General features: G+C 36.4%; 1 pseudogene; it reads right to left on the bottom strand.

Moving 5' to 3' along the window:
• Positions 1-245: 245 nt before the first annotated feature.
• On the bottom strand, positions 246-12,050 carry LOC149189058 (receptor-like protein kinase FERONIA pseudogene; annotated as a pseudogene).
• Between the last annotated feature and the right edge of the window lie 773 nt (positions 12,051-12,823).

The following is a 12,823-nucleotide window of genomic DNA, read 5'->3' as shown; positions in this document are numbered from 1 at the left end:
GATGTATAGAGGAAACCAACAAAACCATGTCACTCTTCTTCTTCCTTTATGTCATCAGGAATATGAAATATTTGAATATTAACAACAACCACTTTAAAGGCCAAGAATATAATATTAAACTAGGTATTTGATAAAGCACTGAAAATTTTCAATTACCTGACTATTGTTGCCATGTTTTGTGCAACTTGATGGCTACATGTACTACAACCAATAGAGAAACATGAAAGTACTACATGCCAATTCAATTACCTCCCTTGTGGATTCACTAGTTGGGAAAAAACGACACTTGGATTTACATCATCCAAATCCTCACTTGCCAAACTATGGCCTTCGGTGCTTGTCACAATGCTGGGTCCATTAACAACATAAGTTTCTATGTTGTTTGAGTTGCAGTCAAGAGAGATTTACACAAAGTTATTTGTGCTGCCATCAACCAGTTTATTCTCTATTGCAGTTTCTTGGAGTTGCAAAGAAAATTCTAGGTTCCAAAGCACATCTCCCATAGCTGTCATTTCAACCCCTTGCTCCGCAAGCCACTTTTTAGCTGCCTCCCCATACTTCTTAAGGGACTCAAGATTTAATTTACCTTTCAAACAAGGATCTATAATTTGTTCCATAATTCCCTTTCTATGGTAATGCAGTGCCCATTCAACAATGCTTACATGTTCTCTAGGAAGAGAAGGATTAATAACAGGTCGAGCACACAACACCTCAATAAACACAACACCAAACGAATAAACATCAGAATTTTAGTGAGTTGTTGCCTATGATAATATTCTAGGCCCAAGTATCCAAAGCTACCTTTGAATACAATGCTAACATGAGTATGGTCAAGAGTTGGGCCCATTTTTGATAATCCAAAATATGAAACTTTTGCAACTAATTTCTCATCAAGAAGTATATTTTTGGTCTTGACATCCCGATGTATGATGGTCCGAGCAACCCCTATGTGAAGATAATGAAGACCTCAAAATACCTCAATATAGATTTATAATCTTTTCTTCCATGAAAAAGGAGTCAAATCGCTGTTACCATACAAGTTTCCTTGCAATGGACCATTAGCCATGTAATCATAAACTAAAATCATCTCACAATTTTCTTCACAATAACTAATAAAATACACCAAATGTTGATGCTTGAGCTTAGAAAGCATCTCTATTTCTGTTTGGAATTCATGGATACCTTGTTCTACTAGCGAGTTTCCTCTCTTAACTGCAACCTTGACACCACCACCATCAATCTCTCCTTCATAAACTTTCCCAAAACCACCAACACCAAGAATTCGTGGTTCATCAAAGTTTTTGGTAGCCTCTTGTATCTCTGCAAAGATAAAATGTCTGCAAAAACTGGAAGGTGCAGATGACACATAGCTCCTAGTACCACTCTTTCCAGAATTAGTTGAAACTTTTCTCCCAATGGTGTGTGAGTTACCACCATAGAGTGGTAGGGGAAACCATCTAGGGTGCTTGTCACCAGCTGACCCACTAAGACGTTAATGAACAAAGCAACATATAGCAAGAAGAAGCGCTAGTGCAACAATCCCTCTAATGACTCCCCCAATCATAGGACCCTTACCTTTGCTACTGCTGCTAGAACTTGAAGAAGGAGTCACATTAGAACCATACCCCTATAAGCAATGGTACTTATCAGATTTGGATTTTATTCCCAAAAACATATTCCAAACATATTTATAAATGAATAGAAAGCTTTGACTAAGTATTTCAGGCACTAAAATTATTTCCCCTCAAATCAAACTCTGAACTTTGACATACATACATATACATAATAAGGAGACATGTATTTCTAGAATGCTACAAACTAGTCAATGGAGGGTTGCCAACTCAGTGAAAGTAGGGAGCCGTTATTGTCCCTAATAGGGTTCATATCTCCCTGGAAACATGTTTTCCTCTCATGGGACACATGTGATTATGCTTGAATTTTGGGCCATGTGCAAGTCATGGGTGACTTTCACAGAATAAATCCCTACTCATGGCCTCAACTGAAGGATTTCAGTTCGACAATTGTAAGTCAACTACATTACTTGTATTACTCCCAGGTTGATCGTTCAAGATGGACATGCATGCCACATCATGATAATAATTAGTTATTAAAAATAGAAACAACAAATTTCAGATCTTTACTGCTAGCAAAGAATGCATAACATTTCTCCATTATTCGCAAAAATCAAAATTATATATATATATATATATATATATATATGTAGTACTAATAAAATTTGATCAAACTGCAGCTTGATGACTTTGTGTTTATTCTTCCATTCCAAGTGTCTAATAACAAGCAAAGAGACCACAACATAGAGACTTATACATAGAGAGATAATGATTGGCAAGGAAGTTAGCCCAATTAATATTGTCAAATATGAGGAGTGACTTTCAGAGAGGATCAAAGCCTGAAAAAGGCATAGACATGTCTACTCAAAGACACCTTGAAGGAGCACAATAGTTAGGAGTCAAGGAGAGACGAAGGTGGAGCTATGAATTTTAACTCATAGAGAGAGAATCAAGACTTATGCGGTTTTGGTAGTTAGCCAGCTTATCTTGAGGCGTGATAAAGCTTCATATATACCAACAAAAAGAAAATCCAATAATGAGAAATTTCCCATTCGTGTATCTTTTGATTATCACAGAATAGTGACAATTCCATTACTGCCAGTTTAACTAAAAGTTTGAATCCAATCATGTACAAATTTGGCTGAATAAGAACCATGAAATTAGGCAAACGCATATGTTTTTGAAAAACATAGCTCATAAATTTTTTCAACACTCGAAATGTAATCCATTTTCAAGTATTTGGCTAAAATTTCTTTTTAAATTACACCTTTCCAACTTTTTTCAAAACATCAACAATGGGGTATCAGGTTAGTGAACATCAGAAATGCGATCCATTTTCAAATATTTGGCTAACATTTCTTTAATTTACCCTTTCTCTTCAATTTTGAAATCATGGCAATAGGGCATTAGTTCACTAGTGAGGTCAAAGGAGTATGATCTGCTTGCTAGAGTTCCATTGTTGTTGGGGTCTTGGGCAATGATTCGATTAAAATGATCCAAAACTATACTCTCTCCAACAAATTGTTCCAAAAGAAATCTTGATTATTGTCATAGTTATCAAGTCATAGTTTTGGAGTTCCTGTTCGTGTTTTAAGGGTCTCTCCATCGACCTAGACACTTAAAAAAATAAAAAATGCTTTTAATCACAACAAAATTTAGATTTTTCTGTTTCGCCCAAATTTGGAAAGAAGCGCATTTTCGGGTAGCTTTTGGATAACACTTATAGCGATCCATATTACTCACCCTTATGGAATGAGTTTCAATGGGTAGGGTGCTATATCATCCACAAGGGTTCTATTGTCACTACCATCTTCCTCACCATTATGGCATGAGTCTCAAGGAACATAGTGTTAAAATATCTACTAGGATTCCATGCTAGTTGTAGTTTGTTTTGTTCCAAACCGTTATAGGATTGATTTCAAAAGAGTTAAAGCTGTGGTTTTTTCTGTTCCAAACCTTTATAGCATGGATTTCAAAAGACATGGCTAGAGACTCGGTGCAAGACACTAGGAATAGATAACACCAATATCTGGCATCTTAAATGAATACTTCTAGCCAAAAATAGATATTCAAAACAATGAGCCCTTACCTGGTAATTCACTTGAGCATCGACCACTGGATTCGACATTTCCAGATTCCCAGATTGAGCATCTGACTAGAGGATATTGACCAGCTGTGGATGCCTGGAGATTCTTCCCAACAGTTGTTATGACTCGCTGGCTTTTTGCTTGCAACACTAGTAGTGTTTTTTTATCTTTCAATGTTGACTTATGTCAAGGTCTGACACAACTAGCCTATATATATATATATATATATATATATATATATATATATATATATATATATATTATTTACAAGATGCTCTAGTTCGATAAGGTCTTAACAACCTCCAGAGTCTGAACTTATGTCACTGGTTTGGTTTCCCTTCGGGCATATTAGTTGCTTAATTTTTTTAATCTATGTAATCCTCATTTGGTGTAATTCAAAGTGGCTAGCTTAAAAAAACATTGACCCTCCTTTAGAGCCAAATCTATGTCATGCAATGTATTCAAAAGGTCATTGCTACATATATCATAATATCGTGGAATATGAAGAAGGATAAATATATTACTCTCTGCCACTAAACATGAAATGAGTTAAGTAATGGGGCATAGTGTGACAAAGTTGTATATCAATTTGTATAGGCACTATGACACTAGTGTCACAATATCATTGACATCAACATGTGACATCAAGATTATAGGTTGACCCATATGCAAGATGATGCACCCTTCAAATGTACAATGTATAAGCCATCATAACAACCTACAAATTGGAGGTGGTCAAGGACAATATCTATCATCACCCATAGAATAACATTCACACAAATTCTTCTCCCAATAATGGATGATTGCTATATTCTACCCTTTTTGTTCCTTGGAATACAATTTGTCCCACCTTCAAGTGTGTGAGAAAGAATGAGATCATAAGTACCTTGTTAGCCCCATCGACAATTAGCTCATGAAAAGCCTAATTAATAATTGACTCAAGAAGAGTGAACACATCGCAAGGGGAATTTAAACCAAAATGTAGATGATAACATTCCTCATCTTAACCCTTGAACTAGATTCAATTAAGAAATAATATCTTCTACCTAATATTGAGTCTACTTTAAATGAAATATTCATTTCTTATACCTTATGTCAAAATCTTATTCAAATTAAATATTTAACTTTTAAAATGTTTCAAAATTTTAATTCTATATTCACCTTAACAATTACCTCTTTATTCAATGAAAAGTTTGAGCAAATATATCTTTCTCATTGAGATATATAGAAAATATTCACCCAATTGATAGTGTATCGTGAGTTATTCCTTTTGTTCAATTCCTGGTGTATTGTGAATTATTCCTACAACTAGAAGATAAGATATATAAGTATCTTCAAAGATTTTATTTTACTATTGTATTTTTTTTAATAGAAACATGTATTTTGAATTATATTAAAAGAATAGGAATCCAACCTAGAACTATTATAATTATTCTAAAAAAAGTGTTTCCAAAATTATTTGAGGATTTGAGCTTGAACATGCAAGATTAATCCAAATCCTTAATGGAGGTCTCCACAAAACAAAAATATTGTTCACATTACAACTAAATATTTTCAAAAAGACCCCTAATATCCAAGTACCTTTGCATCCCATTCTTAACTGTTTGTTGTTTTAACTTTGACTAGCTTCTCGTTTTTGTTTAGCTTAGCCCGACTTCTTGTTTTCCTTGGTGAAGTATATATATAATTTTTCCTCACTTGGATCTAGCATGTGTTATCTTATATATCTGGAGGATCATTTTTCTACTTGTTATCTCAAATCTTGTCTACACTTTCAGAATTATTATGTGGTTGTTCCTCTTTTGATTGATCGACCCAAGAAGTTGGGTTTCTAGTCTTGTTTTCTGAAGAGACATAGGAGTCACCAAAAAACGTTGAATTGTCCTTTACCACTTTTAGAATATTAGCCCAAGTATTTTTTCTTTTCTTTTCAAAAGACACATTTGGGGAACCAAAGTTCTCAGGATTGTCATTAATCTCCTTTTTACATTCCACCTCCACTTGGCTTGTTGATGAGTTTCCATGAACTTGATGGGGGTATTTCTTGGATTATAATGTCTCTTTTGGATTTTCCTCAATACTAAAATCTGGGGGAAGTTCTTCTTTAAAGATCATATAATGTTCTGACTTTTCTCTTTCCCATAATCTTGATTTGTAGATGTTTTTCCTAGCTTTGATCTCCCCATCTTTGGGATAATTTTTGAAGGAATGCTCTATTTTGTCACAAGCTCTACAATGGAAAGAAATATTATCATAATCCAGTTTTCACACCCATAGATAATCTGGACCTATTATATTTTTTATGTAGGAGATCCTTTGCTAAAGTCCATCTCCACATAAATGCGAGCATATGTGGGTTTTAAGTACTATTTTCTATCATCACTACGATGATAAAATATACCTAAAGAATTTCCTATAGCTTTCAATGATGGAAGATTGCATAGATGCAAAGGTAGATTAGGAAGCCTTACCCAAACTGGAGTGGTAGAAATTGAAGCTGAAAGGGGGTTGAAAGAGGGGGACCAGGGTTGCATAGACAACCTTGCACTTCCCCGAAACCACGAACCAGAATCAGAGATCAAGTCTGGATCTTCACCTTTATCAAAGTATGATACAAAAAACCTCTGACTGGAGGATAAATATTTAGCTCATTTAAAATTAGTGCTTTCCAGTGATAAAAAATCTATGAGTGAAGATATACTAAATAATCCCATAAACCATTAAATCTGCATATCAATATGCACTCTGAGAATAAATTTTTTTCTTTGAATACTTCAACCACTAAAGGAACCTCTAATGAGGGGGCTTTGAGAACTAACAACCCTGAGAAAGGAATGTTAATTGCAAATTTCACAACATCATGAAAAGATGGGGAATACATAGCCTAAAATGAGCCCACTGGGATTGAGGAAGGAATGACACTCTTTTCAACATTTTTTGAAACAGATGGCGTATTCAATCTTACCGCCATGAATGTAGAGGAAAAAGCAACACACTTTGTAGAAATATTTCCTGTAGTATAGGGCAATAACGAGCCCACTGCCATGGAGAAGGGTGGTCCCATCCCCTTAACTGGGGAAACGATCTTAATTTCAATTGTTGTGGAAGGAAAGACTGAGGACAAGAGCATAACAAAGGATGGATATGCAAAAGAGTTCGAGTTTCTGGTTTCCATGGATGCTAGGAAATCTATGAGTAGTCCATGGTCTTCAATAGCTAAGAGGAGTGAGACAAAACTAAAGTGAAAGAGGAGTCCACTATCTGCAAATATCTGTGAGAGAGGGAGGAGAAGCGACTGGCTAGAGCCAAACCCTAGAAACCGCAACAAAGAAGCCTCACTCTACCATTTTTTTGAAAGGAAAATAAATGTTATGAACCCAACTCCTTGAAAAACCAAAATTCAATGAGTACTACTATTGTATTTTTAATGAACATATAAGATGTGAATTTGTTGTAGAAAAGTGATGTTTTAGAAATGAAAAGTGGAGATTATTTAATTTGTTGGAAAAGATTCACATTATATTAACATGACAATATACATAGAATACATGCAAAAAATCTTGGGGGGTCTTCACCCATCACCCATTGAGGTTCTTTGCCCTTGGAGGGGAAAACTAGAGACCCTTTCCAATGTTTGTGGATCAAAACTTGTGTAGTGCATAAGCCATATTGTGTTAAACTTAGTATTACAAAATTGAAAAGTAGAGTTTTGCGGTGGAATCGAGCCACTAATAAATATAACTTACTGTGGTGGAACTAAGTCACTGATAAACATAACTTGAAGAGATAACAGAACATCAAAATAATCATTGCTAGAGGAAACCTAAGAATGCTTAGCTTGCTTCGTGATGTCCTAGGGGTACACTGAATTGTTGTGGTTGCTTGCATCCATTGCCAAGAGGGTCGACCGTTTATTCCTCAACATGAGTCTCCTTGATGATGTAACACCCCTATGAGCTAAGACGAGGAGGATAAAGGTTGGAGCCTTCGATTGAGTGTTGTCCGGAGGCGCTGTTCCAACTTGTTGCCTTTGAGCTGGGGAAGAGTGACTATTAGTGGCCAGACAGGTTGGAGGAGGAGCGGAACTGATGGGCACAAAGATAAAGATGGAGGGTCCAGGGGAGGAGGAAGATGAGACATCAAGAGGGAATTTAATGTCAAGATCACGAGAGAGACGCTGCAAGGAGGTAATGGCATGGGAATTGATGGCATAAAGCTTGGCTATCCAATAGGTGGCTTGATATTTCTCCCGTTCTTAGGCGAGGAGGCGACAAGCAAGAATGTTGTGGAGTGACTAGAGAGTATTCTGACCCCAAAAAACTACTTCAACCTCCAATTCAGAAAGTTGACGGTGAATGTGGGATAAAATGGCGTGGTCATACATGACCCATACCTCATCAGTGATAGGGGAGGTGGGCGGGTGACCCTTGCCTCTCCACGCCCAATGCGACGTCCTCTGCCTCTTGCTTGATTCATGGTGGGGTAGTTGGAGTGAGAAGGATGAGTGAAAGTGATGCCAGATAACTGACATCCTGTCCAAAATCCCATGTGGATCTATGTGTTATGCCCACGTATACAATGGAAGCCTGTGCATTGGTCCATTTTAATGAAAACTTGACCAATTGCCAACCAGCGAGATAACACAGAACCCACCAACACACGCAGATGTCGAACCTGAATGCCGAAGACCGGAACCAAAATTAAATAAATCCCAGTTCAATTCCTATCGGGTACGCCTTTCCATAAATATTATCGCGATATATTCTCTGCCATTGATCTTACCCTTTCATCCGACGGTTGATGGTTCACCCAATCATCGCACATCACAGATCGCATTTTTGTAAGGCGAGGTTCATCGCTCTTGGAATATTGCGATGTGAAAACATATTGTGATGCGAAACCAATCGCCGATCCTCCACTGTTCAATCAAAACAGACTCGATCCAACAATCAACAACGATATCACCTGGGGACCATGCGCGGTGTTTAACTGCCCTATCGGAGCCGATAAGGAATATAAACTCTTGGCTTATAATTGTTCGGGTCCGTTTTTGGAATTAAAGCCTGATCACTTATTTGCCTGACATCCGTTGGATATAAGAGGCCATCAGATCTACGGCCTGCGGGACTCCAACTAGCACGTGGTAAATAAACATCTTAACCCCCACAGTTGACTGCGGCATAAGCGTTGAAGATGAGATCGATAGCTTGGATTTAATGTGGGGCTTAGACCACGATCGGTACATCCATACACTCCTACCTCCGTGTAGTTGCTGTTCACCATCAGATCTACCAGCCAATGGATGGTCCTGATTTAACTTGGGATTTCTTCAAGAAATTAACAGGTTCCACCAAGACCTAGCACTTCCACCAAGTTAGTCAGTCTCTAACTATATGTTGCACTGTTTCTTAAATCATATCTAGGCTCCTAACTGTTCACTGTAATTATAGAGGATTCAATCTACGATCTATGAAACCAAAAGCATACAAAAGATCACGCAAAACAAGCTTTGTATGCAAACCCCTTTTATTCATAACAATATTTACATCATGTACAAAACATCTCGTGCTCTGATCTGTTCTCTCTTCTACTTAGCTCTCTCTACACTATCTAACCTCTGTGTAACACACTCTGCCTACTCTATTACACTCAATACTCAATTACACAAGGAAATACACAATCCACATTGTATTCATATTAATAACTATTTACAGAAGGAACAGTCACACTCGACTGTTTCAATTCTCCCCTCACTCATCCATCCTATCTTTCCATCTGAATCTAACCTAACCTAACCTCTCACTCATTCCAAAAGATTACAATTTATACAAAATGCAGATTCATGAACCCATTTAGTTCAGATCCAGAAATCTCTCATTCTTCCCTAAAGAATCTCTTCACTCCACTCTTTTCTCAAACAAATGCTAATTTAAGCTTTCAAATCCCTCATATCCTATTCAAACCAGATAATCTAACTGTTTGGCCTGATCTCCACGCAGGGAGGATCAATTAGCCACTTATACCCTTTTCTGCTCAGATTTTGACAACAAATAAACACTCTCATACATTTAAATTAATAAAATTAACTAATCCCTTGTCTTCCAACCCTTTGTTAGCCACCTGGTCATGTGTTTCTTCTGCTGATCATCCAGTATCCCAAACTTTACTTTGTAACTGGCCATCACTTTCATCATGCTGCTGATTCAATTCTTTTGCCACTGTCACTTCTGTTCTTCCAGGATTCCAAAACTTATGTTGTTGCTGTCCACTTTCCTTGTTGATACAAATTTCTCTTTCTTGCTATCTTTCTTCTTAACTGACTTCATATTCCACACTTTCTCAACTGCTTCTTTACAATTTTCTCTTAGATGAACTCCACTAACATTTGTCTGCTGTACATTTTCCCTTACCATAGAAATTATGAAATTTCTATCCAATTCTTCTTCGCCTCTGTCATTTAAAAACTGTTGCTTGTACTCTACAACTTCCTTTTCATTATCATTAAAGATAATCTTTCCCTTTATCTTATCAGGATTTTCTAGTAATCTGAATCTTCCCTCATCTCCAATAAGCATATCATTTGCATATGACTCCTATTTCTTGTATAAAACCGAATTTCTTCCACAATTATTAAATTTAAAGTTATTATGGATTTCTGTCTCCACAGATAACTCTACCATCATGTCCTTATACTGATCCTCTGCAAAATTTATAAAACTGTCAATAAATTTCATTTGAGTACTTTCCTGTTTATTACAGAATATTCCCTGTTTTGACACAAAAATGTCATTCAACAATTAAATTCTCCTGAAATATATCATTGTGAAGTATCCTTTCTCCTTCTGTACAACTAATTAATGTTGTTTCATCTTCAACTACAACAGAAACAAAATTCTGGTTTTCTAAAATTTCTTCATGGTTTACAGATTCATAAAAATAAGCCACTTTAAAATCACAGAATTCCTGAACTCTGATATTTATCATCATCATCATACATTCCTTCGTATTTTCCACAATGTCTAGATTTTCTACTGAAGATACTTCATTCTGGTTATCATCACAAATTTCCATTTGTTTGTCTTCAGCTTCCTTAATCATGACAATTTCCCTGTCAATACCATCATTCTCAAAAGTATTAAATACATGCTCAAAATATCCTTCTATTTCAACTATTTCCTCAAACAGTTTCACTTCTTCATCAACATGCATGAGCACATTGTCCAATTGTTGTTCATTCCCTGTCAAACCTGAAAATATACACATCATGTCAGTTTAAAAAATACAAGGCTCTTCATCTGAACTCTCATTGACCAGACCTTCATGCTCCTTTGAACTATTCAGATAGTTCACTAAGTTATTGAGAAATTCTTCCTCAACATCTCTGATTTCTTTTTCATCAAAGAAAACTTCTGGGACTGCAGCTTCTTGACTTTGCTTGACAATTTCATCATAAGTTTGCATAACATCCCCCTGTCCTTCACAATTTTCTCCAGCACTCAATTTATCCGAATAAGACAACAATGTCTCCTTCTCTTCTATGATAAGAATTTGGTCTTTTAAAGATTTCCTTAACTTAACCTCTTCACCTGAGTTCTCTTTTGTTAGCTTCGCTTCCCTTCACTTCACAACCCTGCAATGCATTAGCTTCTCTCCCTCTATCCATTTTCCATTTGTTTTCTATCCATGTTAATATTCCTTCTAACATGATCCAATAAGTTTTGACTAAGAGAAGACACAAACACAACCATTTAATCTTACCTTTTAATTTTATTCACCAATCGAAGTCTTGAAAGTCTTTCTACACCTCCTTTTATGTTTTTCTTGTCTCTGTCTCTTTCACAGAGTCAATTTCATTTGGCTGCACACCTACAACTTTAATTTCACACCAATAATTAATCCCAAAACTATGAGATTCTCTTGCATGTGAAGATGCTACCAACACCTTTCTCTCCTGTTGATCTGTGTAGATCATCTCTTTGTCACTATCATCACTGTCATCACTGCCTCCTTTCCCAAGGAGAGATCCTTTCTCTAGTTCACAAATGTATTCTACTCCTTCATCCTCAACTGTTCGGAGTATTAATTTCTCGGCAAACAATTCTCTGACATGCCACTTAACTCTTTTCCCCACATAAAATCCTTGTTTCAAATCTTCTTTGATTCCTTTCTGTACCAGCTTCTTCAAATGACTAAGTTCTGCCTTCATCTCAGCCAACTCTATGCCCATTTCTTCTTTACTCATTCTTTTGAGTCCAACTGCTTTGGCGCTCTTTTTCCCCCATCTCTGACTTTTCTCTGTACCCCTATTATGACTATCAATAATCAATTCCATTTCTTCCTCTGGTGAACTTTCCTTGTTCACTGGTGAGCTGCAACTAGCCCTTTCTTTCATCTGTAATAAGTCTCCTTCATGCTTCACCAAACTTTTATGAGTTAGCCTTTTACATCCATTGGTTCTTTCCTCGAACCTTTCACTGACTAACAATTCTACCCAGCACTCCTCTTGCTGGAATTGTTATCTTTAAGACAACTCTACCCACAATCACAATTGTGGAGTTGCCTCAACAACTTCTACCCAACCGTAGCTGGAAGTTGTTCTCAGCTTCTCTTGAACACTCCTTGCTCTAGGCTGATGCCTCTTAAATTGCTCACTTCCTTCTTCCATTCAGTAATTTCATTTACTGTTGGGTACTGTCACCTTTACTCATCTGAGAGTTCTCCTTGCTTCATCGTTTTTAACATAGATCATGAGCTATGACGCTGATATAATTCATTCTTCCTTCCAACAATTTCGCTGCTTCCATTGACTTGTATAATCTTATTTCAAGATACATCAAAGTACCTTTCAAACCTACCAATTTTCCTTCAAAGATGTCTTAAAACTAATTCCCATTCCATCAGTTAAATCTTTGCCAAATGATTCATATGTTCACTATTTCATTTAAACTTATCCATTCAAAAGACTCCATACAGTCAACAACTATTTTTCATCTTACAATCAAGATTCAATTTGAAATTCACCTATATTTACAAATTCATGACACACTACAAATTCCTTATGATAATCTGTTGTAAGCAAATCTAGTCTTGCTTCTACAAATTCTAAAATTCATTCCTTGTAGTGGTTCTTATTTCAATCCTATTAAACCCAATCTCTGTCCTTTT

This window comes from Pinus tabuliformis, chromosome 3_1, assembly GCF_031772625.1.
Source record: "Pinus tabuliformis cultivar Carrire ecotype Pingquan chromosome 3_1, CPIR1, whole genome shotgun sequence".
Lineage (NCBI taxonomy): Eukaryota > Viridiplantae > Streptophyta > Pinopsida > Pinales > Pinaceae > Pinus > Pinus tabuliformis.
This window is presented reverse-complemented; position numbering and strand designations above follow the sequence as displayed.